The sequence below is a fragment of the Aquarana catesbeiana genome, linkage group LG04 (assembly GCF_042186555.1).
Source record: "Aquarana catesbeiana isolate 2022-GZ linkage group LG04, ASM4218655v1, whole genome shotgun sequence".
In the NCBI taxonomy this organism is placed as follows: domain Eukaryota; kingdom Metazoa; phylum Chordata; class Amphibia; order Anura; family Ranidae; genus Aquarana; species Aquarana catesbeiana.
Window position 1 is genome coordinate 580,629,039 of NC_133327.1, and position 25,063 is coordinate 580,654,101.

General features: G+C 42.6%; 1 long non-coding RNA gene across 1 annotated transcript in view; it reads right to left on the reverse strand.

The window, feature by feature from the left end:
• Nucleotides 1-11,141: 11,141 nt before the first annotated feature.
• LOC141141579 (uncharacterized) overlaps nt 11,142-25,063 on the reverse strand; it is a 192,829-nt gene continuing 178,907 nt past the window's right edge. Inside the window, exon 4 of the long non-coding RNA XR_012244139.1 lies at nt 11,142-11,873. This is a non-coding gene — a long non-coding RNA (uncharacterized lncRNA). The remainder of the gene's footprint in view (nt 11,874-25,063) is intronic.

The following is a 25,063-nucleotide window of genomic DNA, read 5'->3' on the forward strand; positions in this document are numbered from 1 at the left end:
TCCCTACGCATAATCTCCCATAACACTTAGGGTTTAAACTCACCAGTCAAGAGAAAGAAGGCCTTTCAGGTTTATCACTCTCGTTTCATAGATGTGGTCCTCCTGCAGGAGACTCACTTTCCACAGAGGTACACCACCTCATTCCTATATGCACATTTGCTTAAGTTTTACTTGGCCAATGCTGAGGACAAGACGAAAGGAGTGGCAATTTTATTTTCCAAACACTGTAAATTTAACTTAAAAATGGAACACAGAGACCCAGAGGGAACATTCATACTAGTAAAAGGTACGATAGACGATAAAATATATACGTTCATATCTTACTATGCCCCCAATAGAGGACAGATACAGTTCTTCAGACAAATGTTTAACACCCTTGGCCCACTGATGGAGGGTGTCATAATTTTAGGAGGTGGCTCTAATACTGCCTTTGATACTGGTCTTGACAAGTCTAAACCACTTAAAGCACAACTAGTTAGACCCAGCAAAGCTAGTGTCCAAATAGCGCGACTGATTTTTCAGTCTAGATTAGCTGACATATGGAGGGAACTAAATCCGACCGCACGTGACTTTACCCACTTCTCAAACCCACATCAATCTTACTCATGTATAGATCACATCCTGCGCTCAACTCATCATATTCCACTGGCCCTTACATCCTCTATCTTAGGTGTAGCTTGGTCAGACCATTCCATGGTTTTATTGACATTGCATTGAGACATCCGTAGACAACACGCCTCTCTTTGGACTCTCAATCATTCTATCTTGAAGGATCCTATCAAGATAACTGAAATACAGGGGGCTCTGAGCAAACAACACAAAAGCGACCCCACTAAAGTCCCTAGTTCTGCATTGGATGCTGCTTGAGTGGCTCTGAACTTGGCCCTCACAGCAAAAGCAAAAAAAGACAAAATAGGACCTATGCTGGCCTATAAATTGTCCCTCAGGCTTCACTCCCACACCCTACCCAAAATTAAACAGGCTGATGGCACCTTCACCCTGAACCCATAGCGCATAATGAATGCATTCCAGGAATTTTATGCTGACTTATATAAGGAAGATAAAAACTAAAACCCCACTAAAGTAGAAAAATTCTTGGATGATTTACATTTGGCAACACTGACAGATAATCATAGAGCAGAAATGGATGCTCCCATTTCCGCTGAGGAGTTTGCGGAGGTTATCAAAACATTAAAGGGCGGGAAAGCACCAGGGCCTGATGGGTTATTATAAAACTTTTTCTGAAATCGTAACCCCATACCTCACTAGATTCTTCAATTTCATGACAAAGGGCACCCCAAAAGGTAACCAACTCAATATGGCATATATTTCTGTAATCCCCAAACCAGGTAAAGATGCCAGCCAGATAGGCAACTACAGACCCATTTCCCTAATTAATAACGACTTAAAAATATTAACTAAAGTATTAGCAAACCGACTAGCATCCTTCATAGGTTTATATGTCCAAAAGGACCAGGTTGGGTTTATTCCTGGCCGACAGGGACCCGACCAAGTGAGAAGAATGGTGGACCTTATAACAATATAACAATCGGAATGGGAGGGAGGAAATAAACAAGAAAGCATCCTATTATCATTGGACCTTAAGAAGGCCTTCGATTCAGTTTCATGGCCATATCTCTTTGCGGTACTCAGATGCTGGGGATTTGGCCCGAATATTATAGGGATCCTGGAAGCCTTATATTCGACACCAGAAGCTAAAATCAGACTTCAGGGACTCCAACCGAATTGCGATTGCCAGGGGCACACGGCAGGGCTGCCCCCTTTCCCCCTGATATTCGCTATAATGATCGAATCCTTGGCAATAGCCATTCGCAAACATCTGAATATCAGGGGGGTTCAGTGTGGCCAAGTAACTCATAAATGCACCCTATTTGCAGATGATCTGCTGCTCTTTGTGACCTCCCCAACCTCCTCCTTACCTGAGATATGTTCAGTGCTTAATGTATTTGCGGCAATATCGGGTCTCCGAGTAAAGATGTCTATATCTCAAGCTCTGAATGTATCTCTCCCGGGCTCCCTAGTCTCCCAATTACAGGAAACCTATGAATTTGGATGGAGTAATTCCTCCAATAAATACTTAGAACTTAATATTATTCCCAAGATTGAAAGCCTTTATCAAGCAAATTACCCTCAATGTACCGAAAACTAGAAGCTGATCTTAGGAACTGGGAGTCGCACAACATAGCCTGGACAGGCAGAATTAATTCGGTCAAGATGACCCTTTTACCTAGGCATCTGTATCTGTTTCACTCCCTTCCTATCCCGATTAGAAGGGACCACCTGAAAACCTTTCAAGACAAACTTACTAAATTCATATAGAACAAGAAAGGCCCACGTCTATCACACCGCAACCTACTTGATCTTGCCAAACAAGGGGAGCTAGGTCTTCCAAATCTTCTATGGTACTATCAGGCCACTATATACCTTAAAGTTGAGAAGCCAGACTGGATAGCCATGGAAATACAAGCAGTACCTACGTTCACCCTAGACTACTGATTGTGGTGCCCACCCAAGAGCAGACCCCCCCATCCTCTCTCCAACTCTCTCACACTCACTCTTTATGTGGGATTTGCTTAGGAAGCTTCCCTCCCTGGTCTCTGAACTGCAACCATTAGCTCATTTGTTCCAAAATCCTTTATTCCAACCAGGCACGGACATTAAGGCCTTCAAGTGGTGGCTGGACAAGGGGGTGTACCGCATTGGACACTTTCTCTGTTGTACGGGCCCGTTACCCCTTAAACATTTTGAAAAAGAGCTGGATCTCCCTTCCACAGAAAAGTCTAGATTTCATAGTTACATAGTTAGGTTGAAAAAAGACACAAGTCCATCTAGTTCAACCATTAAAAAAAATAAATACAATAAAAAATATCCTACAATCCAATATACCCAATTCTATACCCACAGTAGATCCAGAGGAAGGCAAAAAACCCCAGCAGAGCATGCTCTAATTTGCTACAGCAGGGGAACAAATTCCTTCCTGATCCCTCAAGAGGCAATCAGATTTTCCCTGGATCAACTTTACCTATAAATGTTAGTACCCAGTTATATTATGTACATTTAGGAAAGTATCCAGACCTTTTTTTAAAGCAATCTACTGAGCTGGCCAGAACCACCTCTGGCGGGATTCTATTCCGCATTTTCACAGCTCTTACTGTGAAGAAACCTTTCCGCAGTTGGAGATGAAATCTCTTTTCCTCTAGACGTAAAGAGTGCCCCCTTGTCCTCTGTGTTGACCGTAAAGAGAATAACTCAACACCAAGTTCACTATATGGACCCCTTATATATTTGAACATGTTCATCATATCCCCCCTTATTCTCCTCTTCTCAAGAGTGAATAAATTCAGTTCCTTTAATCCTTCCTCATAGCTGAGCTCCTCCATGCCTCTTATCAGTTTGGTTGCCCTTCTCTGCACTTTCTCCAGTTCCCCGATATCCTTTTTGAGAACTGGTGCCCAAAACTGAACTGCATATTCCAGATGAAGTCTTACTAATGATTTGAACAGGGGCAAAATTATATCTTTCTCTCTGGATTCCATACCTCTCTTAATACAAGAAAAGACTTTGCTCACTTTGGAAACCGCAGCTTGGCATTGCATGCTATTATTGAGTTTATGATCTACCAAAACCCCCAGATCCTTCTCCACTGTGGATTCCCCCAGTTGTACTCCCCCTAGCATGTATGATGCATGCATATTCTTAGCCCCCAAGTGCAGCCTCCCAATTAGAGAGTGCATTGAGGTCGGCTTGTAAACATCCTGTAAGGATGTTATTCCACTGCATAGCTTGGTGTCATCTACAAAGACAGAAATGTTACTTTTGATCCCAAAAGAGGGTAACGAAAGCAAGCGCCACCTAAGTGTAGTAGTAGAGGGTATTTAATGACACAATAAAAGATCACACTTACAGGAAACAAAGGGTTAAAAGGGCTCATCTGCATTAAGAGGTTGGTACATGGTGTGGTCCTCAGTTCAGGATCCGGTGGTACTCGTCCAGTGGTGTTGCAGAGATGTTTCTCGGCCCTAGAGACATCCTGTGGTCGTCAGGAAGCAACTGGGGCTGGCGTGGAACGCACATGGAGCGCACGTGACGTCACGGGTCACGCAATGACTTCCGGGAGCACTTGCGGGGGAGGGCTTCAACCGAGGAGAGAAACTTGATAGGCTACACGCTCTGAGTCACTGCTCCTTCAAAGGAGGCCCTTTGAAGGAGCAGTGACTCCGAGCGCGTAGAATATCAAGTTTCTCTCCTCGGTTGAAGCCCTCCCCCAGAAGTGCTCCCGGAAGTCATTGCATGACCCGTGACGTCACGTGCATTCCACGCCAGCCCCAGCCACTTCCTGCCGCCCACAGGACGTCTCTAGGGCTGAGAAACATCTCTGCAGCACCACCAGATGAGTACCACAGGACCCTGAACTGAGGACCACACCATGGACCATTCTCTTAATGTAGTTGAGCCGTTTTAACCCTTTGTTTCCTGTAAGTGTGCCCTTTTATTGTGTCATTAAAGTACCTTCTAATACTACACTTAGGTGGCGCTTCCTTTCTCTACCCTCTTTTGCCTACTACAGAGCCAGCTCTCTTAGGACAGCAGCCACCTTTTTAACCAGCCACGATATTTATCTGTTTAACCCCTGAACTGCCAGATACCTGCTTGACTCCTGAACTGTTATATGTAATGCTATGGACTAACTGCCTAGCTACCTAACATCCCATGTATTGTATGCACTTGTGTATCTGCGCTTACAGTTACAATTACCTCTTTCTGTCTGTTACTTTTCATCCCAGACCCAATATCATTTATAAAGATATTAAAAAGTAAGGGTCCCAGCACTGAACCTTGGGGTACACCACTGATAACCTTAGACCATTCACAGTAAGAATCATTAACCACTACTCTCTGAATTCTGTCTTTTATTTCATCAGATCTCCCGCTTCATCCACTCCATCTGGAAAAATACACCTAACCCCCCAGGGGTTCACGAAATATGAAAGCTGGTGTGGGCAAGCCATGGAGCAGAGGGGAGGGATTTCTGTGATCTATGAGTCACTTGCTACAAATTCTGATAAATTACCTTACATGATGGCCTGGGAAAAGGACCTCCAGACCTATTGGGATCTGGAGGACTGGTAGGAGAACTATTCTCGCTCGATCAAAGGCATCTACAATACCTCGCTCATAGAGGCCAATGTCAAAATATTTATGAGAAGTTATCTGGTGCCCACAAGATAAACCGCTATGTATCCATCCACTTTGCCTCTATGTTTCAGGGGCTGCCAGGGACTGGGTTCTATGATTCACATATGGTGGGAATGTCCCAAAGTCTGGGGATTCTGGAATAGGGTCTTCCACCTCATATGCAGGGTCACAGGTTGTGCTATTCCCCAAACACCAGTGATTGCCTTGCTCAATGGTTTAGTTCCACATGTGCCTAAACTCACCCGTAAACTGATTCTGTTTATTTTGACGGGAGCTAAAATGACCATAGCCAAAACGTGGAAGTTGCCCTCAGTATCACTATCATCCATGAAAAGAAAGATTTCCTGGATAATGGCACAGGAAAAAACGATCAGCTCCTTATTGGACAAGACCAAACAATTTGAAGCTATATGGGAACCCTGGGCTCAGTATCTGGGAATTTCCCTGATAACGGGCAAAGATAGCAACACCAATTACTGACCACTGGAATCTGCATCAGGCAGAAAGGCATCCTTTCCTCTTCTCTATCCCTCTGTTTTTCCTTTCCCTCTTCTGGTCTCCTTCCTTTAACTTGTACTGCCGACTTTATAGTTTTTCCTTTGCCTCCTAGGAATTCTCAGATATAGACACTGGTTTATCATTCCAAAGTTCAGGTTTTTAGGTTATGCTCTAGTCCAACAGGAACAAGAACTTGTATCTACATTAGAGTCTGAAATATCCTTTAGACTGGGCAACATAAGAAGACAATGATATAACACCTCTTCCCTAATTAAGAAGTCCACAGAAGACACTGGACTTTGGAGGGGGGACCATTGCACCTCTTTAGACACAGTGTGATCCCTTTTGGGGTGTCTGGTGGGGAGCGGGACTCTAACCCTCCTCAGAGTAGCTAGGCGCCTAATATGATAATGAGCTGCCACAGCCAGCAACACATAATTATTTTCTACTTTCTCATTGTTTTACCGGTATGTTGACCAGTAGCCTATTGTTACATTATATGATTTCACTGTGAAAAAAAGTCCATCTAGTTCAACCAAAAAAAAGAAAAAACTTACAATCCCATATAAACAATACTATACCCACAGTTGATCCAGAGGAAGGCAAAAACCCTAGCAAAGCAAAATCCAATTTGCTACAGCAGGGGGAAAAAATTACTTCCTGATCCCCCTAGAGGCAATTGGATATTCCAGATAGCCACAAAGGCTATAAATTAAGTTTGTTTGACTTTACCAACCCAGGTGTTACCTTGTAATAGTAGCAGTGACATCATCACTGTACTGTACATAGCCTTTGCAGAGAGCAGAGCTGTGGGAGGGACCTAGAAGGCCCCACCCACTACTGATACCTGCAGAAAGCTACAGGAGGGGACGCAGAGAAGGCCAATCACCCTTCCCAAGGAGAGAGAAAAGCAGTGACTGGTCTTTATTACAGGAAGCCACTGGACAGAGGTGATGTTTCACACTAGATCACTGCACAGATCTGGAAGAAGGCACACTAAGATTCAAGTAAGTATACACATTGTATTTAGACCATATTTGTTTAGCTTGGATTTCAGCTTTAAGACAGTGAATCACACTCACATTATTGAGATCAAATCACACTAAGGAAACAACAGATAGATAAAATATCATATTCTACCACTATTGCTATATCTAATAGGTAACAAGAGATTTAGTTAAGATTCTGACATTATTCCTAATCACCAACACGTCTGAAGTTCTGAGATCCATTTACACTCACACTGAAGGAGTAATCAGGGGAAATCACCTCCCCTCAAAAGTAGGGGAATATGGTCTATTAGTTTAAACCTAAGTGAGGATGGCAAAATTGTAGTTAATGTCTTGCAACCGGTTGAATAGATAAGCCACTTTCATAAGATTTTATAAGTGCAAACTTATACTGAGCAAACAGAATAATCCACATGAGGATTGAAGTAATTAGATTACAAACTCAGTAGTACTCGGCTGGGGGTGGATCAGAAACTGTTTACCTAAATGTAGATGTAATAAGAATGTTCCTTTTAATAAATGGTTACAAGTAATGCAGTTTAGACATCTGTAACATCCTAGTTTTAAAGATGGTAGCTGGGTCTTGATCAATGTAGGAGGCACAAACTCAGTGTGCACTAATAATTCACACAAACTCCAGCCACAACACTATCAGTCATGACAAATTATATTTACACTATCGGCAAACACTGCAACTTATCCTCCACTACCAGGTGACCCTAGTTTCCAATACTCTATAACATGTTCCTGACAGTGACCATGATTGAATCACCCAAGATAGATTTTAATTCCTTACTACAGATATTCTTTCTTGCTTCATTGTTTATTCTCTGCTCAGGATCCATAAGGAACCACAAAATCCATCTGGATTTCCAATGATGTCATTATGAAGTTCACTACTTTTTTTTGTGGACCATTTTTTTGCAGCCACTCATCTCTGGAATGCTTTTTGTTGTGATTCCATGATGGTAATCCACACTCTCAATAATATTGGGTTGATACCCTTAATGCCATCCTTGCCACATTAGATGTGAAAAGCCTCTAGGCCAGGGATATGCAATTAGCGGACCTCCAGCTGTTTCAAAACTACAAGTCCCATCACGCCTCTGCCCCTGGCTGTCATGCTGGTGGCTGTCAGAGTCTTGTATGCCTCATGGGACTTGTAGTTCTGCAACAGCTGGAGGTCCGCTAATTGCATATCCCTGCTCTAGGCTATCATTTCACACAATATAAGTATTCAAGCTGTGTGTCAAGCCTTGGAGGATTCTTCCCATAGTAAACCTATGAGGCTTATACTTACAGTGGGGATGGAAAGTATTCAGACCCCCTTAAATTTTTCACTCTGTTATATTGCAGCCATTTGCTAAAATCATTTAAGTTCAATTTTTTTCCTCATTAATGTACACACAGCACCCCATATTGACAGAAAAACACAGAATTGTTGATATTTTTGCAGATTTATTAAAAAAGAAAAACTGAAATATCACATGGTCCTAAGTACTCAGACCCTTTGCTCAGTATTTAGTAGAAGCACCTTTTGATCTAATACAGCCATGAGTCTTTTTGGGAAAGATGGAACAAGTTTTTCACACCTGGATTTGGGGATCCTCTGCCATTCCTCTTTGCAGATCCTCTCCAGTTCTGTCAGGTTGGATGGTAAACGTTGGTGGACAGCCATTTTTAGGTCTCTCCAGAGATGCTCAATTGGGTTTAAGTCAGGGCTCTGGCTGGGCCATTCAAGAACAGTCACGGAGTTGTGAAGCCACTCCATTATTTTAGCTGTGTGCCTAGGGTCATTGTCTTGTTGGAAGGTAAACCTTTGGCCCAGTCTGAGGTCCTGAGCACTCTGGAGAAGGTTTTCATCCAGGATATCCCTGTACTTGGCCGCATTCATCTTTCCCTCGATTGCAACCAGTCATCCTGTCCTTGCAGCTGAAAAACACCCCCACAGCATGATGCTGCCACCACCATGCTTCACTGTTGGGACTGTATTGGACAGGTGATGAGCAGTGCCTGATTTTCTTCACACATACCACTTAGAAGTAAGGCCAAAAAGTTCTATCTTGGTCTCATCAGACCAGAGAATTTTATTTCTCACCATCTTGGAGTCCTTCAGGTTTTTTTTAGCAAACTCCATGTGAGTTTTCATGTGTCTTGCACTGAGGAGAGGCTTCCGTCGGGCCACTCTGCCATAAAGCCCCAACTGGTGGAGGGCTGCAGTGATGGTTGACTTTCTACAACATTCTCCCATCTCCCGACTGCATCTCTGGACCTCAGCCACAGTGATCTTTGGGTTCTTCTTTACCTCTCTCACCAAGGCTCTTCTCCCCCGATAGCCCAGTTTGGCTGGAAGGCCAGCTCTAGGATGGGTTCTAGTCGTCCCAAACATCTTCCATTTAAGGATTATGGAGGCCACTGTGCTCTTAGGAACCTTAAAGCGGGATTCTGTCATTAAAAAAAAAAATTAAAAGTCAGCAGCTACAAACACTGTAGCTGCTGACTTCAAATAAGTACTTACCTGTCCTGGGTGCCCGCGATGTCGCCCGCCTGAGGCCGACCTGTCCCTCGGCTCTCAGGTCCCGGCACCGCCATCCTAGGTAAGGGAAACAGGCAGTGGAGCCTTGTGGCTTCACTGCCAGTTTCCTACTGCGCATGCACGAGCGGCGCGGCGCTTTGTGAATGGGACGCGATGTGTTGTGGGACATACACAGTTCCCATAACACACCGTGCCCCATTCCCCAGAAGACAACGCGGGGAGGAGAGGACTGATGATCACCATGGTGTAGGAAGAGGCTGATTAGGAAGACTGCCTAGCAACAGCCATTTCACGTAAGTAAAAAAAATTTTTTTTTCCTTTCTCCATTTTTTTAGGTATTTTTTGGTGCATTTTTTACAGGGTGGACCTTCACTTTAAGTGCAGCAGAAATGTTTTCGTAACCTTGGCCAGATCTGTGCCTTGCCACAATTCTGTCTCTGAACTCTTCAGGCGGTTCCTTTGACCTCATGATTCTCATTTGCTCTGACATGCACTGTGAACTGTAAGGTCTTATATAGACAGGTGTGTGGCTTTCCTAATCAAGTCCAATCAGTATAATCAAACACAGCTGGACTCAAATGAAGGTGTAGAACAGGGGTCTCAAACTGGCGGCCCTCCAGCTGTTGCAAAACTACAAGTCCCATCATGCCTCTGCCTGTGGGAGTCATGTTTGTTACTGTCAGCCTTGCAGTGCCTCATGGGACTTGTAGTTTCGCAACAGCTGGAGGGCCACCAGTTTGAGACCCCTGGTGTAGAACCATCTCAAGGATGATCAGAAGAAATGGACAGCACCTGAGTTAAATATATGAGTGTCACAGCAAAGGGTCTGAATACTTAGGACCATGTGATATTTCAGTTTTTCTTTTTTAATAAATCTGCAAAAATGTCAACAACTCTGTGTTTTTCTGTCAATATTGGGGGGCTGTGTGTACATTAATGAGGAAAAAATGAACTTAAATGATTTTAGCAAATGTCTGCAATATAACAAAGAGTGATAAATGTAAGGGGGTCTGAATACTTTCCGTCCCCACTTTATATCAAACAACTTTAATTTAAAAACAATTATATTTTACAAATTAAAGGGACTCTGATGGATTCCAATGTGCCAACTTCCTTTGCCAAATGATACATGTTCAAGTTTGAGAATATTGAGCTCCATTCATGAAGCGGTATCAAGCACTTTAAGAAATGAGATAAAATACAGTTCAGCATTTTTCAAAAACATTTTTGGCATTCACAAAAAACACTACTAAAATACTGTATGCGGTATTTGGCCATGTTGTGCGATATTTCCCGCATGAAACGGTGCAGAATTTTACCGCGTGTGTGCTTTAATTTACCGCAGGTGTCGTCATATCCAGTGGGCTGCGCTTCTTTTTCGGTGCACACTTCTCAGAACCCTGGTAGAAGTGAGCGATGGTAGAGGACACTTCAGCAGAAGAAAAGCCAAACATTCTGGATTTGGTGGAGCACATGGTAAGCCTTTTAACAGCCTCACTTGTCTTAGCAGTTAATTCACTTTCATGTCCTGCTTGTGGTATGTTTTTTTGCTAGATTTTTTGCCTCATTTCTGATGCATACCTTGCATGTGGCACATGTTTGCTCTGTATTAAATGGCTAATTTCTGCATGCTTAGACCCCTTTTTAGCAGTACACTTCTCTTTCCCTCATTGCTTGCTGCACACGTTTGCTGCTTTTTTGGCAAAAAATGCCCAGTGTGAATGTTCAGCCTTTCTTCCCCATTTGTTTGGACTTTTGTAACATGCCCCAAAATGTTTGCTGTGCATTTGTTTGATATGGGTTAGAATAGGTAACGAGGATAACCACACACTACATGTAATCTTAACAAGAAATTTTCTTTATTCCAGCTCCAAACATCCAACTTTGAGGCAGACTTATTAACAGTAGAGGTACATATACAAATGCTTATGTATTCCTTTTTTATGTTTTCTTTACTGTATTCAAGACATCCTTTGGAAAAGTGTTTTTCTCTTGTTCTTAAATGTGCTTCATTTGTTTTTTCTGCACCTTCCAAACATTGTATTTTTTCCATTTCTACAATATGAAAACATGGAGCACAATTTACCTGCTTCATTCTTAAAGCACCCATGGTCCAATGTGGGTATATATTTATTATTCATACGTGCACCTGCATATGTTCAGAAATTGGGAGTAACATGTTTTTATTGTGTCCAATAGATGCTACATCCTATTTTGAGCCAGGAGCAAGGCAGGGAAACAAGAAAGCATGTTATGGAGGTATAAAGTAAATATCAATCTGCACAATCTCGTGAAATAAAGTGGTGTAAACTCATTTTGAATAATTAATAATAGCTGCTATCACTAACAAGTGGTCTCACTTCACCTAAAAGGTGCAAATAATCAATAGACAGTGCTGTGCAGGATGCATTAACCCAAAAAATGCAGGAAGGATGGGCTTGGTAAAATCAGCAATGTTTATCGTAAATAATTAGTGGTATTTTTGCATGTCAAATGTAAAGTGAAATAATCAGCAACTTAAAAGCATCTTTGTATTTTTCATAGTGCCCCAAAGACATTGTTCTCCCAAAAGCAAGCCATCATGGAATCCACATGTCACCCATCTCTCTCATCTGGAAGAAACAAAAGCAAGGTTAGTCTAAATCTCTGAGAATGCTGGAGTCAAACAAGTAAACCATCTCAGCAGATTTGTCATTAACAATTTCCCACCATCTTGGCAAGTGAAGAAGAAGACGAATCCCAAAGGCCCCAAATTGCCATTTAACTCTGAACCAAGTCAACTACATAGATAGCAGTACAGAAGTGGTTAATGAGGGTGCGGACCAAACTTACATGCCCTGTGTGGAGGAACCCCCAACTGACAGCAGTGATGTTTGCAAGAAGACCACTCTCTCATGATGAAAGAAAAGCAGGCATCATGAATGTTCCAGTGACAGCAGTGTCAAACAAATAGCCAGTACCCCTAACAAGAGGAAACATTCAAATGGTCGACAACAAACTCTGGAGCTCACGTATGCAGAGAACGTGGCCTTGGTCGAGAATTTGTCTCCTGTGTTTGTCAAGTTGCTGGGTTCCCACATGCTTAAAAGTGATCAAGTTTGGAAGAAAAAGCAATGGAAAATAATTACAAGAGCTGTAACTGCAGTGGGAGTAGCACCCCATAGTGAAGATAATGTGAAAAAGAGATAGCAAGACATCAAGGGCAACATCAAGAAGAAACTGGCGTTGATCAGGAAAGAAAGGTTAGTCTGATTGCGTGTACTGACATTAGAAAGCATGACTACAAATGTCTTGAATTTGTCTCAAGTAAATGACACTTTATCCTCTGTACATCTTGGATGTCTAACTTGTTTGCTTCATTGCTTATCTCTTTTCTTCTAGGCTAAAAAAATGGTGGCAGATTAGGAACTTCTGTTGAAATGTTGTATGCTGGTGCCTTACATCCATGAAGTTACAGGGCTGGCCAAAGGTTTCGATACCTTGCGCAACAAGAGAGGTAAGTACAAGAATGGATTTGTGTGGCGTACATTTTCTCCTAAGATATCTCCAAGATCTTGGTTTAAAATGTATGTATTGCCAGTACATGTCACATATGTTCAAGCAAGTGCTCAGAGCTTCAACAGAAGCTGCTGAAATGAGCAGTTTGTGCTGAAGTGAGAGGGTTACAGACAGCTTTATTTGTAACAACCACAGCCTTTTCACCAAAAACAGAGTTAACTACATGGTAAGATATATAGCGTAATGCCGCGTGTACACGATCAGATTTTCTGACAACTAAACCGTGGATTTTGACACGGTCACACAAATGTTGGCCTAAAATTCCGAACGTAAGAACGCGGTGGTGTACGAGACGTACGACGAGCCAATAAAAAAGAAGTTCAAAAGCCAGTGCGGCTCCTTCTGCTAGATTCAGAGCATGCGTGAACTTTTGTGCAAGAACTTGTGTACACATAATCAGACTTTCCGATAAGTTTTGTTGGCAGGAAATTTGAGAACCTGCTCTTAAACATTTGTTGGCGGAAAGTCCGACAGCAAATGTTTGATGGAGCATACACACGGTCGGACTTTCCAACAACAAGCTCACATCCAACATTTCCCATCGGAAAGTCCGACCGTGTGTACACGGCATTAGAGTTGATGCATACCTTGCAAAATAGCTTTGTATGAAGAGCTGTCAGACTTGATGGACACACTCATCATGATAAGATTCAGGGAATGGTGCAATAGGGTCCTCATCAGTGTCTTGAACCTCAATATCCAGGAGCAATCCTGCACGGTGGGCTAAGTTATGAAGCATGCATCAGGATAAGAACATGTTACCAACTTTTTTCAGGGCCATAGCACAGAAAATCACCAGATAGTGAGAATCAGTGGAACCTGCTTTTAAGAACCCCAAAGGTCTGCTCAATTAAATTTCTTGTCTTAGTAATTGCTGCATTGTAATGAAATTCTGCAGATGTTGAGCACCTCAATAGTTGTGTTAGCAGCCAGGGCAGACAAGAATAGCCAGAATCACCTACCATTCAGTTTGAAAATGCAATTTTTATAACATTCAATAGTGTATCATGATGAGTGGGTAATAACAGGAACATTTCTTCCCTATGTTTTTATTTTTATTGCTGAACATTATTGTAATGTGTAGGCCTTAGGCCATATGTAAAGTGTCTTTAGTTGGAAATGGGTACACCAGGATGAGGATCTGGTTTAGCCATTTCTTTAAGAGCCAAGGCTAAAAAGTTGTTGTGTATATTTTGTGTGCAAGGTGTGAGGAGTGAACACAGGAGTATAACATGTAAACATATGCTTCCATGCATAAGGTATATGGCATGCATTAAGACATATTTGATTATAAAAAGTGGTAACTCTGTTTTCTGTGTCAAAATGGTGGCAGAGCTGGGATTGCCTTAATATGTGGGCATCATAGACAGATCCTGGGAAGCCAGTAACCACATTTCTGATGAATATATTTGCATTGCAGACAACCTATATGTTTAGGGATTGGCACCCCTTCCTATTACCATAACATTGGGTATCCCAGCTATCGCATAGAAATCATTCCCGATTTGATCCCAATTCTGATGTGTGGTAGGCAGGTAGATATACAGTCAGGTCCATAATATTTGAAATGAAACAAACAAAATGTACCTTAACTGCAGACTTTCAGCTTTAATTCGAGGGTATTTACATCCAAATCAGGTGAACGGTGTAGGAATTACAACAGTTTGTATACGTGCCTCCCACTTTTTAAGGGACCAAAAGTAATGGGACAATTGGCTGCTCAGCTGTTCCATGACAAGGTGTGTCTTATTCCCTCATTATCCCATTTACAAGGAGCAGATAAAAGGTCCAGAGTTCATTTTAAGTGTGCTATTTGCATTTGGAATCTGTTGCTGTCAAATCTCAATATGAGATCCAAAGAGCTGTCACTATCAGTGAAGCAAGCCATCATTAGGCTGAATAAACAAAACAAACCCATCAGAGAGATAGCAAAAACATTAGGTGTGGCCAAATCAACTGTTTGGAACATCCTTAAAAAGAAAGAACGCACCGGTGAGCTCAGCAACACCAAAAGACCCAAAGACCAGGAAGACCACGGAAAACAACTGTGGTGGATGACCGAAGAATACTTTCCCTGGTGAAGAAAACACCCTTCACAACAGTTGGCCAGATTAAGAACACTCTCCAGGAGGTAGGTGTATGTGTGTCAACAATCAAGAGAAGACTTCACCAGAGTGAATACAGAGGGTTCACCACAAGATGTAAACCATTGGTGAGCCTCAAAAACAGGAAGGCCAGATTAGTGTTTGCCAAACAACATCTAAAAAAAGCCTTTACAGTTCTCGAACAACATCCTATGGACAGATGAGACCAAGATCAAATTATACCAGAGTGATGGGAAAAGAAGAGTATGGAAAAGGAAAGGAACTGCTCATGATCCAAAGCATACCCCCTCATTAGTGAAGCATGGTGGTGGTAGTGTCATGGTGTGCGCATGTATGGCTGCCAATGGAACTGGTTCTCTTGTATTTATTGATGATGTGACTGCTGACAAAAGCAGCAGGATGAAGTCTGAAGTGTTTCTGGCAATATTATCTGCCCATATTCAGCAAAATGCTTCAGAACTTATTGGACCATGCTTCACAGTGCAGATGGACAATGACCAGAAGCATACTGCAACCAAAGAAACCAAAATTTTTTTTAAGGGAAAGAAGTGGAATGTTATGCAATGGCCAAGTCAATCACCTGACCTGAATCCGATTGAGCATGCATTTCACTTGCTGCAGACAAAACTGAAGGGAAAATGCCCCAAGAACAAGCAGGAACTGAAGACAGTTGCAGTAGAGGCCTGGCAGAGCATCACCAGGGATGAAACCCAGCGTTTGGTGATGTTTATGTGTTCCAGACTTCAGGCTGTAATTGACTGCAAAGGATTTGCAACCAAGTATTAAAAAGTGAAAGTTTGATTTATGATTGTTAATCTGTCCCATTACTTTTGGTCCCTATACAAACTGTTGTAATTCCTACACTGTTCACCTGATTTAGATGTAAATACCCTCAAATTAAAGCTTAAAGTTTGCAGTTAAAGCACATCTTGTTCGTTTCATTTCAAATCCATTGTGGTGGTGTATAGAGCCCAAAAGAGTAAAATTGTGTCGATGTCCCAATATTTATGGACCTGACTGTATTTGGGACAATTTGCCTGAAACCCTGCAAGGCCTTAGCAAGCAAATGGGAGAAAAGTGGCTATGATACCTACACTACTTCTCCTGTTACCATCTGATAGGAGGCCTTTCCCAGAAAGTTCAGGACAGCCAGACTCAGTCATGGGTGGTATGGCATGACTACGCAGCATTTAGAGAGCACTTCTGTTTCAAGGAAACCCTCAAGCGTAGTGGGCTACTTAAAGGATCATAGATGCATGACAACCACCCTTCTTCTCCTCCTGGCTAGGGATGAGCTTCGAGTTCGAGTCGAACTCATGTTCGACTTGAACATTGGCTGTTCGCAAGTTCGCCGAACAGCGAACAATTTGGGGTGTTCGCGGCAAATTCGAATGTCGCGGAACACCCTTTAAAAGTCTATGGGAGAAATCAAAAGTGCTAATTTTAAAGGCTAATGTGCAAGTTATTGTCATAAAAAGTGTTTGGGGACCCAGGTCCTGCCCCAGGGGACATGGATCAATGCAAAAAAAAGTTTTAAAAACGGCCGTTTTTTCAGGAGCAGTGATTTTAATAATGCTTAAAGTCAAACAATAAAAGTGTAATATCCCTTTAAATTTCGTACCTGGGGGGTGTCTATAGTATGCCTGTAAAGGGGCGCATGTTTCCTGTGTTTAGAACAGTCTGACAGCAAAATTACATTTTGAAGGAAAAAACTCATTTAAAACTATCCGCGGCTATTGCATTGCCGACAATACACATAGAAGTTCATTGATAAAAACGGCATGGGAATTCCCCAAAGGGGAACCCCGAACCAAAATTTAAAAAAAAAATGACGTGGGAGTCCCCCTAAATTCCATACCAGGCCCTTCAGGTCTGATATGGATATTAAGGGGAACCCCGGCCAAAATTTAAAAAAAAAAATGACGTGGGGTTCCCCCTAAATTCCATACCAGACCCTTATCCGAGCACGCAACCTGGCAGGCCGCAGGAAAAGAGGGGGGGACGAGAGTGCGCCCCCCCTCCTGAACCGTACCAGGCCACATGCCCTCAACATTGGGAGGGTGCTTTGGGGTAGCCCCCCAAAACACCTTGTCCCCATGTTGATGAGGACAAGGGCCTCATCCCCACAACCCTGGCCGGTGGTTGTGGGGGTCTGCGGGCGGGGGGCTTATCGGATTCTGGAAGCCCCCTTTAACAAGGGGACCCCCAGATCCCGGCCCCCCCCTGTGTGAAATGGTAAGGGGGTACAAAAGTACCCCTACCATTTCACTAAAAAACTGTCAAAAATGTTAAAAATGACAAGAGACAGTTTTTGACAATTCCTTTATTGAAATACTTCTTCTTTCTTCTATCTTCCTTCATCTTCTGGTTCTTCTGGTTCTTCTGGCTCTTCTGGTTCTTCCTCCGGCGTTCTCGTCCAGCATCTCCTCCGCGGCGTCTTCTATCTTCTTCTCCTCGGGCCGCTCCGCACCCATGGCATGGGGGGAGGCTCCCGCTCTTCTCTTATTCTTCATCTTCTTCTTCATCCTCTTCTCTTCTTCTCTTCTTCCTTCTTCTCTTCTTCATTTTCTTCTCCGGGCCGCTCCGCACCCATGCTGGCATGGAGGGAGGCTCCCGCTGTGTGACGGCGCTCCTCGTCTGAAAGTTCTTAAATAACGGGGGGCGGGGCCACCCGTTGACCCCGCCCCCCCTCTGACGCACGGTGACTTGACGGGACTTCCCTGTGACGTCATGGGGAATGCCACAGGGAAGTCCCGTCCCGTCATGCCAGCATGGGTGCGGAGCGGCCCGGAGAAGAAAATGAAGAAGAGAAGAAGAGAAGAAGAGAAGAAAAGAAGAAGAGAAGAAGATGAAGAAGATGAAGAGAAGAGCGGGAGCCTCCCCCCATGCCATGGGTGCGGAGCGGCCCGAGGAGAAGAAGATAGAAGACGCCGCGGAGGAGATGCTGGACGAGAACGCCGGATGAAGAACCAGAAGAGCCAGAAGAACCAGAAGAACCAGAAGATGAAGGAAGATAGAAGAAAGAAGAAGTATTTAAATAAAGGAATTGTCAAAAACTGTCTCTTGTCATTTTTAACATTTTTGACAGTTTTTTAGTGAAATGGTAGGGGTACTTTTGTACCCCCTTACCATTTCACACAGGGGGGGGTGGGATCTGGGGGTCCCCTTGTTAAAGGGGGCTTCCAGATTCTGATAAGCCCCCCGCCCGCAGACCCCCACAACCACCGGCCAGGGTTGTGGGGATGAGGCCCTTGTCCTCATCAACATGGGGACAAGGTGTTTTGGGGGGCTACCCCAAAGCACCCTCCCAATGTTGAGGGCATGTGGCCTGGTATGGTTCAGGAGGGTGGGGGGGCCGCACTCTCATCCCCCCTCTTTTCCTGCGGCCTGCCAGGTTGCGTGCTCGGATAAGGGTCTGGTATGGATTTTTGGGGGGACCCCACGCCGTTTTTTTTTTTTTTTTTGGCGCGGGGTTCCCCTTAAAATCCATACCAGACCTGAAGGGTCTGGTATGGAATTTAGGGGGAACCCCACGTCATTTTTTTTTTTAAATTTTGGCCGGGGTTCCCCTTAATATCCATACCAGACCTGAAGGGCCTGGTATGGAATTTAGGGGGACTCCCACGTCATTTTTTTTTTTTTAATTTTGGTTTGGGGTTCCCCTTTGGGGAATTCCCATGCCGTTTTTATCAATGAACTTCTATGTGTATTGTCGGCAATGCAATAGCCGCGGGTAGTTTTAAATGAGTTTTTTCCTTCAAAATGTCATTTTGCTGTCAGACTGTTCTAAACACAGGAAACATGCGCCCCTTTACAGGCATACTATAGACACCCCCCAGGTACGAAATTTAAAGGGATATTACACTTTTATTGTTTGACTTTAAGCATTATTAAAATCACTGCTCCTGAAAACAGCCGTTTTTAAAACTTTTTTTTGCTTTGATCCATGTCCCCTGGGGCAGGACCCAGGTCCCCAAACACTTTTTATGACAATAACTTGCATATTAGCCTTTAAAATTAGCACTTTTGATTATTCATGTTCGTGTCCCATAGACTTTAACGGTGTTCGCGTGTTCGAACGAACTTTTTTCCTGTTCGCATGTTCTGGTGCGAACCGAACAGGGGAGTGTTCGACTCATCCCTACTCCTGGCAATCCTTAGAATGGCCTGAAACTCCAAGAAGTTGGCCTCAAATAGCTCCATTATGGATTTAGGGGATATCTGGCAAATGAGGTTAGACTAGTCAAATGCTCATTGGATTGTGATTTGGCACCATTTTTTAAACATGTCCATGCTCTGCCCATTCAGGTGTGATGACCAAAGTCATCACTTTCATCATTACCGCATGTCTGGACTACTACTTAATTACTGTATGCATTTATTTAATTATTTACATGTGTGAATTGAGTTTAATGCCTTTTCATGCAGCATTTAGCGCAAACGGTATAGTGAATTGACAGTTGCAGGATTGCATGTGATATTTAGGGAAAATGTGTCCAGACACCTAAATACCACATGCAAGATGCTTTTGTGAATGGAGCCCACTGTGTTATTATCCCATCTTAGTCAGTAGTACAATACTACTGTATTGATAAAACATTAAAATTACCTGTTTTTTTAAGGACTGGCATCTCGGGTGAGTTGGCCACTCAAATTGATAAGCTGAATGTTACACAACTGTTTGTCAAACTAACTTTTACATGCTCTGAGCGTAAGAAATATTTCCTGGGTCTTAATATTTATAAACATCATACACCACAAAGTATCATTTTGGGTACTAAACTATGCCAAAAAAGATACTGATAGGAATATGCTAATGCATGCAAGGAGTAATCATCCGCTTTATTGTTAAGAGGCATCCCTTGCACAGATGTTACGTGTAAAAAGATACAACTCAGATCTAGCAACAGCGCACAGGTGAAGGAATAATTTCTCCAATGGGCTGTGCCCCACCCAAAGCACTTTGTCCCCATGTTGATGAGGACAATGGCCTCTCCCCAACAACCCTGCAGATCCCCCTGCCTGCAGATCCCCTCAATCACCAGCCAGGGTTGTGGGGAAGAGGCCCTTGTCCACATCAACATGGGGACAAGGTGCTTTGGGGGTGGCCTGGTATGGTTCAGGAGGGGGGCCGATCACTCATTCCCCCCCTTTCCTGGTCTTTCCAGGCTGCATGCTCGGATAAGGGTCTGTTATGGATTTGGGGGGACCCCACACCATTTCTTTTAAAAAATGTTCCCATAGAAGGCATTGAGCCTGGAATTCACATCTGTGCTACTGTGCTCAGAAAACGCACAGGACAGGAAAATTTTGCAGCAAATTTGCACTGCCGCTGCACCTCATATATGTGAACCGGCTCTATAGAAAAGGCATATCATGCGAATCGGATGCAGTTCAAACGCATCCAATTTGCATATACATTCACTGGGCCACTTTATTAGGTACACCTTGCTAGTACCAGGTTGGACCACTTTTGCCTTTAGAACTGCCTTAATTCTTCCTGGCATAGATTCAACAAGGTGTTCAATATATTCCTCAGAGATTTTGGTCCATATTGACATGAAAGCATCATGCAGTTGCTGCAGATTTGTCGGCTGCACATCCATGATGCTGCTCTCCCATTCCACCACATCCCAAAGGGGCTCTATTGGATTGAGATCTGGTGACTGTGGAGGCTATTGAAGTACAGTGAACTCATTGTCATGTTCAAGAAACCAGTTTAAGATGATTTGAGCTTTGTGACATGGTGCATTATCCTGTTGGAAGTAGCCATCAGAAGATGGGTACACTGTAGTCATAAAGGGATGGACATGGTCAGCAAAGATACTCAATAGGCCATGGTGTTTAAACAATGCTCAATTGATACTAAGGGGCCCAAAGTGTGCCAAGAGCCTGAATTGTTGATACAAGGCAGGATGGATCCATGAATTTATGTTAACGCCGAATTCTGACCCTACCATTTGAAATTGTGACGGATCCTATCCCACACTTCGCTGAGTGCTTCCGTCAGTAATGCCGCTTCCTCTAGTCTAACCATCAGAGAGATATATTAATTATAGCTGCATTGAATACAAGGCTAGCCAGTAATAGCTTGTATGAATCTTGAATGACTTACACAGAATACAGCCTTTTTTAGACATGTTTTAACACAAGGGGTTAGATAACGAGGTAGGGCTGACTCATGGCTACCCCCCCCCCCATCAACAACTTAGCTGACAACTATATAATTAACATGTTAATTAACACAGCATTTAAAGAGGAAGTAAACCCTAATGGGTTTTACTTCCTCTTTTTTTCCCTACAAAGGTAAAGTAATGGGCTACTATCCATCGCATAGTAGCCCATTATGAGTCACTTACCTGAAACCGAAGCCTGTGATGTCACCATTGTCCCCACTCCTTTCTAAAGTGTGCATGTGCCGATGAAATTGGAGCATGCGCTGTAGTCATCAGCGCTTGACTTTTTCGGAAATATCTCCTAAACCGTGGAGGTTTAGGAGATATTTCCAGCACCTACATGTAAGCCCCAATATAGGCTTACCTGTAGGTAAAAGTGGTTGTACACTTTAAGGCAGCCCAGGTGACCAGACTATCTGTCTCCAGAGGCCAATGTAGCCAGCTCTTTCAATGATCATGTATTGTTCAGAATTAAACAAACTAAGAATAGGCTTTGGGCAAATCCAAGAAAACAGTCTCTCAAAAATGTAACACAAAGAGGAATATAGCAATAACAAATAACAGCGTGAATGTGGGCAGAAAAGATCCCTGCAGCCATCTGCGACAAAAATCAAGACTCTTCAGACCAGGCAATGTTTTTCCAATCTTCTATTGTCCAATTTTGGTAAACTTGTGCAAATTGTAGCCTCAGTTTCCTGTTCTTAGCTGGCAGGTGTGGCACCCGGTGTGGTCTTCTGCTGCTATAGTCCATCTGCTTCAAGGTTCAATGTGTTGTGCGTTTAGAGATAGTATTCTGCATACCTTGGTTGTTATTTGAGTTACTGTTGCCTTTCAATCATCTCAAACCGGTCTGCCCATTCTCCTATGACCTCTGACATCAACCAGGCATTTTCATCCACACAACTGCCACTCACTGGATATTTTCTCTTTTTTGAACCATCCTCTGTAAACCCTAGAGATAGTTGTGTGTGAAAATCCCAGTTTTTTAAATTCTCAAACCAGCCCATCTGGCACCAACAAGTATGCCACGTTTAAAATCACTTAAATCCCCTTTCTTCCCCATTCTGATGCTCGGTTTGAACTTCAGCAATGTAGGAAAGGGTTAAAGTTTCTATAAACTGTTTCCTATAGAATTTAGTAACTGCAGTATGATGCCGTGTTGCTTAAAGGTACCTTAAAATACACTTGGGAACATGGAGTCACACAGAGTCGTGCTTCACCCAAAATTCAGAGATTTTTAATAATGTCTCAGTCATATATACAAATGTACAGAAAGTAGAGAAGAGGATTGTCTATAGTTTTTAAGCAATAAGATGATAAGATAGTTATATGACAACAAGGTAATCATACTGGCAAGAATACATGTTTTTGAATATACAGTATTAATAAAACATTTTGGCCACACTGACCACTGGGATATTGAGTATCATCTTAATTATCTGTTTTCCTAGAACTATTTATGTCATTTGTACTATAATTTCCCAGAAATACTTGCTGATTTCATGTGCTGTTGTGCAACAATCATCTGGATAATCAGGAAAAATACAAATGATAATAATATTTAAAACATAGTTCTTAACTAAAGCATAACTCTATCCTTCATAGACCCTGCATGCAAATTTCTTCCTTACAAGCAAGTCATCTTCACCACATCTAGATGCTTAAATGCATTGAGTTGCTACCCTGTGTTTGGCTGGTTAGCAACTTGTGTTACCAAGCAATTGAACAGGTGTGTACCTAATAAAGTGGCCAATAAGTGTATGTGAACAGAGCCTTAGAGCTTTGGAGAGAGATACATAAACACTACAGATATATGTGCTTTGTTCATGACTGAGGTATACAAAAACTTTAACCATTTTAATTAAACAATGAATAGACTCAGGAGAGAAGGTTTTAGGGTACCAGGATACCCAATAAGATGAAAATCCAGACTTCCTATCAGAACTCACAGTCAATACAGAAAAAAGACCTTTAAGTCAGAAAGCACTTTGTAGAGCAGCTTCAAATCAGCACACCTACTCCATGGCTGAGCCCCCCAGAATTTCCCACAATGCTTACTGGCAGTAGCTTCTACCAAGCTATCCAGGAAACTTTCTGTATCAGACAAAATTTCACCCCTGGTGCTCCAATCCAGGTAAACATTTTCCTGTTTCTTTGACTTTGGATATGCACTTCAGCAGGACAAAAGGAAGCTGCAGGCCCCAGGTTGGGCTTCTCTGTAACACAGAACACCCTTGTCAGGCAGCAAGTCTGGGTGTGATAAAAGCACAGTAGCACACACCCAGCCCAGGCAGAGTGTCAAAGGCAAGAGAGCTTTCCAAGGTCACTTCTAAATATTTATATAGTTTTCCAGCATGCACCACTGACCATAAACCTCCTAGCAGTTGACCAGGGAGACATAAATATTCATAAAGCTAAATATTAGATCCTTTTACACTATACCTATAATTATGGGAACAGCAGAGAGAGAAACAGTAAGCAGAACTATCAGAGCTCTGGCTGACTACAGCCTAGCAGAACTAAATTTAGTCTAGGGATAACACTGCTCAGGGCAGGGTCCCTATTTAAGATAAGCTGAGTTTGGTCCAAACTCAGTCCAAACCCTGTTCATCTGAACTCATGGGAACCTGTCACATGATTGCATCCCCACCTGTCCAATCAGCTGCAGCCAGGACATCTCCCACCTCACACCTTTGCACAAAGGGAAGTGGAATCTTATACTGTTGTGGACCTAAAATGGCCATTTGGCCTTTTTTATTCTTTATTACATCTTAGTGCTGCTGATCTCTTGCAGCCTTTTCCTGTCTGTATGTATGCACTCCAGCGATGGTTGCATGAAATTTCTTAAAGGACAACAGTGGACCATGATGTTTAATGTGTATTGAAATGACCACTTCCAATCTCTATCAGAAGCACATGTGACAAAAATGAAGCCCAATTTAGGGACAGGATTGTCACCCTATAACCACTATAATAAGTGCCTAAAAATATCTTTATTGCAAGATCACAATTATTTTATTAAACGCTGTAAACTTCTCTGTAAATTTTGATGTATACAGTAATACAATGCAGTTCAATGGTAAGTAAATAAACGAAAAGAACTGGAAAGGAAGTATATCAACTGTTGCAAATAATACCATAACACTTCTTGTGTATAGTTGTGGCAGCAGAACCATAAATGATATACTCAATAGGAACATAGATTAGCGGTAGAGAGATCAGTATTATGTTCACAAATCTTAAAGGAGGAATTATAATCTCTTAAAAATGTTATAGTAATTATTAGTATTGTACACGTCTTTATACCTAGTAGACTACTAGGACCATTCTGCTTGGGCTGTGCAGAGGTGGCCCTTGCTCGAGGCGACATGCATTCGTAAACACAATGCAACTGAGTGAGGGCTATTACTTCAGACTTACTTCAGAGCAAGAAGGGCAAAAGTTACAAAGCCAATCGCAAGTGATGACTAATCTGGCAGATAAAAGGATATAAATAACTATGCATCTGAGTGGGAAGGGAATTTTCTCTATACCTCAGTTCAAAATAGCGAGTTATGACAAAGTGTCGATGTGAGTATGGGTGACATTCTGGATTAGTTGGAAAATACTGGCCCAATAAACAGACAGGATTTTACAGGACCAAAATATGTGTAAGAATGTACCACTAGATCCACATCCTCTCCAGAAAAGAGGTGAAATGGAGGAGTCTATTGTATGTAGTATTGTATCTGGTTTCATCAGGACATTGGAGGAGGTGCTGATTCTCACCTATTTCTACCTGCAAAAATTGCATGTTCAACACAGCACCCTTATACTCGAAGGTAAACCCTCCATGTGTTACAAACAAATTCACCAGCTGTACATTTACATTCTCCTTCAGCTACTTTGGAAGAGAGCAGACAATCACAGGAGGAGATCGATAATCAAAAATCATTAAATTTAAATATTATAAATGAACTAGGG